The sequence below is a fragment of the Orycteropus afer genome, unplaced genomic scaffold, assembly GCF_000298275.1.
Source record: "Orycteropus afer afer isolate SDZICR_OR568_19922 unplaced genomic scaffold, OryAfe1.0 scaffold00390, whole genome shotgun sequence".
Taxonomy (NCBI): Eukaryota; Metazoa; Chordata; class Mammalia; order Tubulidentata; family Orycteropodidae; genus Orycteropus; species Orycteropus afer.
The window spans coordinates 936,380-941,886 of NW_006921977.1; the positions used below are offsets into that span (position 1 = coordinate 936,380).

At 36.2% G+C, this 5,507-nt stretch overlaps 1 non-coding gene across 1 annotated transcript; it reads left to right on the plus strand.

Moving 5' to 3' along the window:
- The first annotated feature begins 5,054 nt into the window (after positions 1–5,054).
- Positions 5,055–5,160, plus strand: LOC122151325. Its single transcript, XR_006164098.1, has one exon. It is a non-coding gene; the product is annotated as a U6 spliceosomal RNA (small nuclear RNA).
- Positions 5,161–5,507: the final 347 nt, after the last annotated feature.

The following is a 5,507-nucleotide window of genomic DNA, read 5'->3' on the forward strand; positions in this document are numbered from 1 at the left end:
AGTTTGTCAATTAAAGTCAACTCTGTTGTGTCTTGAAAGAAAGGCTAGGAAATTACTTCTGAAAAACCTACCATTGGAAATCCTATTGATCACAGTTCTGCTCTGAAAGATATATAGTCACCATGCATCACAATGACATCACTGGAAACTGTTTTCTTCAGGTTTGTGAGGAAGATGATACCACTGAGAAAGGAGAGAATTTTTTTTTTTTGTGAATTGGAGACTTACATCCTATTCTGAGGAATGTGAATTTATATTCTAAATTATAGGAGGGAACTTTTTTTTTTTTTTTTATGTGGTGAAGCATCATTAGCTTGTGTTTTAGAAAAAAATCTATGATATATCTAGGATTTCCTGGAAATATGATTTGTTCAAGAGAAAGTAATTCTCTTACTAAACTGGAAACTTCTTAAAGAAAATCCTTCCTCATTTCATCTTTGTATCCATCATGGAACTAAATGTAATAACATTCATTTAGTAAGAGTTAAACATATATTTAGTAAGGTATAAAATATAATGTAAATGCAACCTGTCCTGATGAGTTATCTCTTCTCTCCCAACCAAAGCCCATAATGAACTACTGTAATATTTTCCTATCTGGTTACCAAAGTGTTTCTCTTACCCAGTGTCAAATTGATATTGGGCTCTGAATGAGATCAAACACTGGCAAAGACAAATTAGTAGTACATGGAAATTGAGTGTTAATACTTAAGGGCCTAACACCTTAACTGATTTTGTTTATAAATTTGCATAAGTTTATTTTTTCAGTACATTTCAACAAATACCTTACAATTGTGTATACTCATTAAAACTAGAATATTATAGGGTCACAGTGATTTTGTATCAATGTGTGTAGTTTTTTAGTTAACTTCTGTCACTTAATGGTTACAAAACTGAGAGTGAGCTAGTCTTCAGAAACAACTACCTCCTTTAAAAGAAAAGTGAAACAAATCTGTTCTCTTCACAAGGCTTTTATCAGTACTAGATGAAACAAATCATTGGAAGTTTCTAGCACAATGCCTTGTATATGTGATACATCCTTCTAGGTACTCTTTCCTCACTAATTTGTTCCAAGTTTTTCTTAAACATTTATTTAATATGAATTATTAAAAATATGATTTCACTATATAATAGAAAGGATAAAGTATGCACCATACACAGAAACTATCCAAAGACAAGCCTTTATTCAGGTGGGTTTTCCTCACTATCATACACACATAAAAACAAAATAGATAGAGAAACTCATTGTCATTCTTTAATAAAAATTTACAAAACATTTATTATTTCTCCATATTGTGTGTATAAAGACTTCCCATCTTTTCTTTAGATAAAAGCAAAATATTATTATAAAGTAGAAAATATTAAAATAGAAACTGAAAGAACAAAACCAAAATTACTCAACATGATTTCCTTAGTGGAGCTTAATCCCTAGCGGGTCTCCATTTATATTTTGGGTGTTGATTGTATTTGTTGGTTGTATAGTCACTGCTGGCTCTCCATCTGTTAAGCCTTGGTTTTTAATTCTCAGAATGATAAAAAATAAATATAATTTATTCCAATAATGTTACGAAGGAAACAGTGTTTTGCTTCCTCACAAATATGTTACATGAATTGAATCAGTGATCTAGGGAGACATTCAACCCTCAAGGTGCCTGAAGCCTGCAGACACTAAGCAACTGCCCGAGCTCATAAAATGAATAAACAGTGAAGTAAACATGGACAGACTTCACAGTATTAGAATGATGCTCTACTGGTTAAAATGAGATGGCTTGTTGTTGTTAGGTGCCGTCAAGTCCATTTTTGACTCAAAGTAACCTAATGTGACAAAGTAGAACTGCCACTCAAGCTTTTTTAGGCTCCCTTCATTACAGGACCAGATTCCCAGGTCTTTTCCCTTATAAAGATGCCAGGTGGCTCCCAAAGAACAAACTTCCACTTAGCAGTCAACTGCTCAATTGTTGCATCACCATGGTTTGTTTGGAGATGATAGTTATGGGTTAATAGACTCTAACATCCTGGAGCTGCATGCCCAGGGTGTCCACTTGCAATATCTGAATTGAAGTTTAAAAACCAGTAGCCAGTTGCTATTGAGTGAATTTCCACTCATGAGCATCACATTTGTGTCACTGTAGAAGAGTGCCTCGAAACCTTTTCAGTAGCTCACTTTACAGAAGTCGATTGCCAGGCCTTACTTCTAAGGTAACTCAGGATGGTTCAGGATGGACCTGAACCCACTAACTTTCAGGTAGACACAAGAACTTTAACCATTTGTACCACCAAGGGAGCTTTAATTGTCCCATCTGTAAATGCTGATGATGTAACACACCTGTGCTGTTAAAACTGTATGGTCTGATGTATGTGAGGCATTTGATGGCATCTCTGGAATCTGGGACATACCCAGTAAACTGACTCCTCTATAAAATGGCAAATATTAAGTACTATTTTTCATCATAGAACCAAATTAATACTTAATTTTGATCCAAAATTATAGGATTAAGAACAACTTGTCTTCTGATTTATTACCAATTTATTATGTTGTTCAGTTGTGCAAACTTTGTTTATTAACACAAAAACTTGAAAAAATCAGCATCATGTTTATTTCTCCCTAGGATTTTTTTTGTTTTTTTTGCAGTCCACTTAAAGATTATATACACTTGAACTACTCTGTGTTCAAGAAAATTTGTGGGATATGAAGAAAGGACAGAAATATTGGACTCTTTTTTTGCAATATTTTTATCAAAATGTATGTAAAACATAGGGTTTTTGTGAAGTGAGCTGTAACTCTTGCCAAATCACTTTGCCGAATAAATACATCATCATGCTGCATAAATATTTCACATTTATTTATGCTTTCTTCAGAGGAAGAATGGGATATGATATGTGTTATAAATTTACACTTGCATCCAGAGCCATCTTGTGTTCATTTTTTTTACTTTAATTTTGGGATGTTTACCACAACGGCATTCTTATGTCAAAGTTTATGTGAAAATGTTGTTCTTATTTCTTCAAAAGTACTGAGTCTTCCCCTGTTTAGCAAAGCACACTGGTGGAAAAATATAAAAGTTATGTCCATCTTACTTTTGCAACTCACACACATTTGTGATATTTGTACAAAGTTTCAAAAACAGAGAAGGAAAATGGCAAGCATGATAAAATACCTAAATCATTCAGATCACATCCAACTACAGATAAATATTAGTTTATCATTTGTGCTGGAGGTTTTCTTTGCAGGATTAAATCCTTCAATTGGTTAAATTCATGATTGAAGAAATTAGTTGTAATTTTTTAATGGTAGACTATTCATTGGTTTCACAACTCTGAAATGAGGGAGCACTTTATTCTTTCCTCTTAGTTCACTCATTTTCTTAAATAATAATTGAGGAGAAAAGTGATTTTGGTGGTGGTGGTGGTGTTAAGAAAACAAAAATCCTCACAATTTTACCAATATGTAGCATCATGGTAAATGAAGAAAAGTTTGGAGTTGTCAAGCATTTCATTTTAACTTGATGTACAGTAAATACCCATGGAAGCAGCAATCAAGGAATCTAACAATATATTGCATTGAACCCATCTATTGAAAAAGACCTCTTTAAAGTATTAAAAAGCCAAAATGTCACCTTGAGGATTAAGGTGTGTTTGCTTGAGCCATGGTATTTTTCAAATGCTTCGTATACATGCAAAAGCTGGACAATGGCCAAGGAAGACTGAAGAAGAATTGACACCTTTGAATTTTGATGTTGGGGAAGACTATTACATGTGATGGACTGCCAGTGAACAAATAAACATGCCTTGCAAGAAGTACAGTGAGAATCCGCCATAGACGGGGGATGGTGAGACTTTGTCTCATGTATTTCGGATATGTTATCAGAAGGGTCCAGTCCTGGAGAAGGACATCATGCTTGGTAAAGTCTAGGGTAAATGAAAAAAAGAGGAAGACCGTCAACAAGATGGACTGACAGAGTCGCTGCAACAATGGGCTCAGACATAGCACAGATTGTGAGTATGGCGCAGGACTGGGCAGTATTTTGTTGTGTGTAGGGTCACTATATTTGTTGGGAGCTCTGGTGGCATAGTGCCTAAGGCACTTGACTGCTAACCAGAAGCCTGGTGGTTCAAACCCACCAGCCACTCCTTGGAAGGAAGATGGGGCAATCGACTTCCGTAGTGATACTGCTTCAGAAACACAAGGAGAGGGGTCTTTATGAGTCAGGTCCAACTTGAGGGCACATAACAACAACAACAGGGTCACTGTGAGTCGGAACCCGCTTGGGGGCATCTAACAACACAGAACTATAACTTACTTTAACTCCTGTCCTGTTCTCTGTACAGCAAACCTCCTGGCATTTCTATGTGAACAGTTTGCTGTGAGCAGAAGCACAGCTTCTCTCCACTGCAGAGAGTACTGCCCCTGCAGGAATTTTGAATGTAAACCAAGGTGAGACTGACACTGCAAGGGAGAGTATGCCAGCTTCCCCAGAGGAGAGGGGTTGGATGAGAACATGCTCAGGAAAAAGCAGCAGAGCTATCAGTGAAGGAACAGTAGCCATTCTGTTATTTTACACTTTGCCACAGAATATCATTATTTTATAGGCTTCTCTCCTGGGAAATGATAGCAGATTCTATCTGTGCTAAGTAAAAACATCCATAGCCCCCTTTGAAGAATTGCCTGCTTCATCTAGATGCTTGCAAAGTTATTGCATTTTTGGAGGAAATTCTCTCTTACTTATTTTCTTTGTTTCATTTTTCCCTAAAACTGAGCAAATTGCAAGGGCCAGGCAGCAAGAGAAGTACTGAATAAAAACATCGTATTTTTGGTACATCATGCTTATATGTATTCTGCATTAAATACACCGGCTATAAGACAGGTTAATAGTTTGCTAATTAGAAATGTGGGGACTGGCAATTAATGAATTGACAATTCCAAAATAGTACTAAGTTTTTCATTACTGTATATAGTTATTATTACTTCCTAAAACATTGTTGTTTTTAGATGCTTTCAAGTCAATTCCTACTTATAGCAAACCTGTGGGCAACGGAATGAGACACTGCATGATGTGCTCAGTTCGGCAGCACATATACCAAAGTTGGAACGAGACAGAGAAGATTAGCATGGCCCCGCGCAAGGATGACATGCAAATTCGTGAAGCGTTCCATAGTTTTACGTGGTCAATGTCATGAGACAAACTGTATGTGAACTGCTGTATGGAAAGTGAATTTGCTCTGTAAATCTTCACCCGAATCACAATTAAAAAAAAAAAAAAAAAAAAAAACACTGCATGGTCCTGAACCATCCTCACAATCATCGCTGTGTTTGAGTCCGTTGTCGCAGCCACTGTGTCAATCCGTCTCATTGAACGTTGCCCTTTTTTATTGAGTCTCTACTTTGGCAAGCATCCTTTTCACAATTTTGTTCTGTCCTGAGATGTCCATGGTTTGTGAGAGAAAGTCTCACCATCTCCCTTACTCATTGTCCATCTTTAACATTGATGAGGAAATTAAAAAACAAA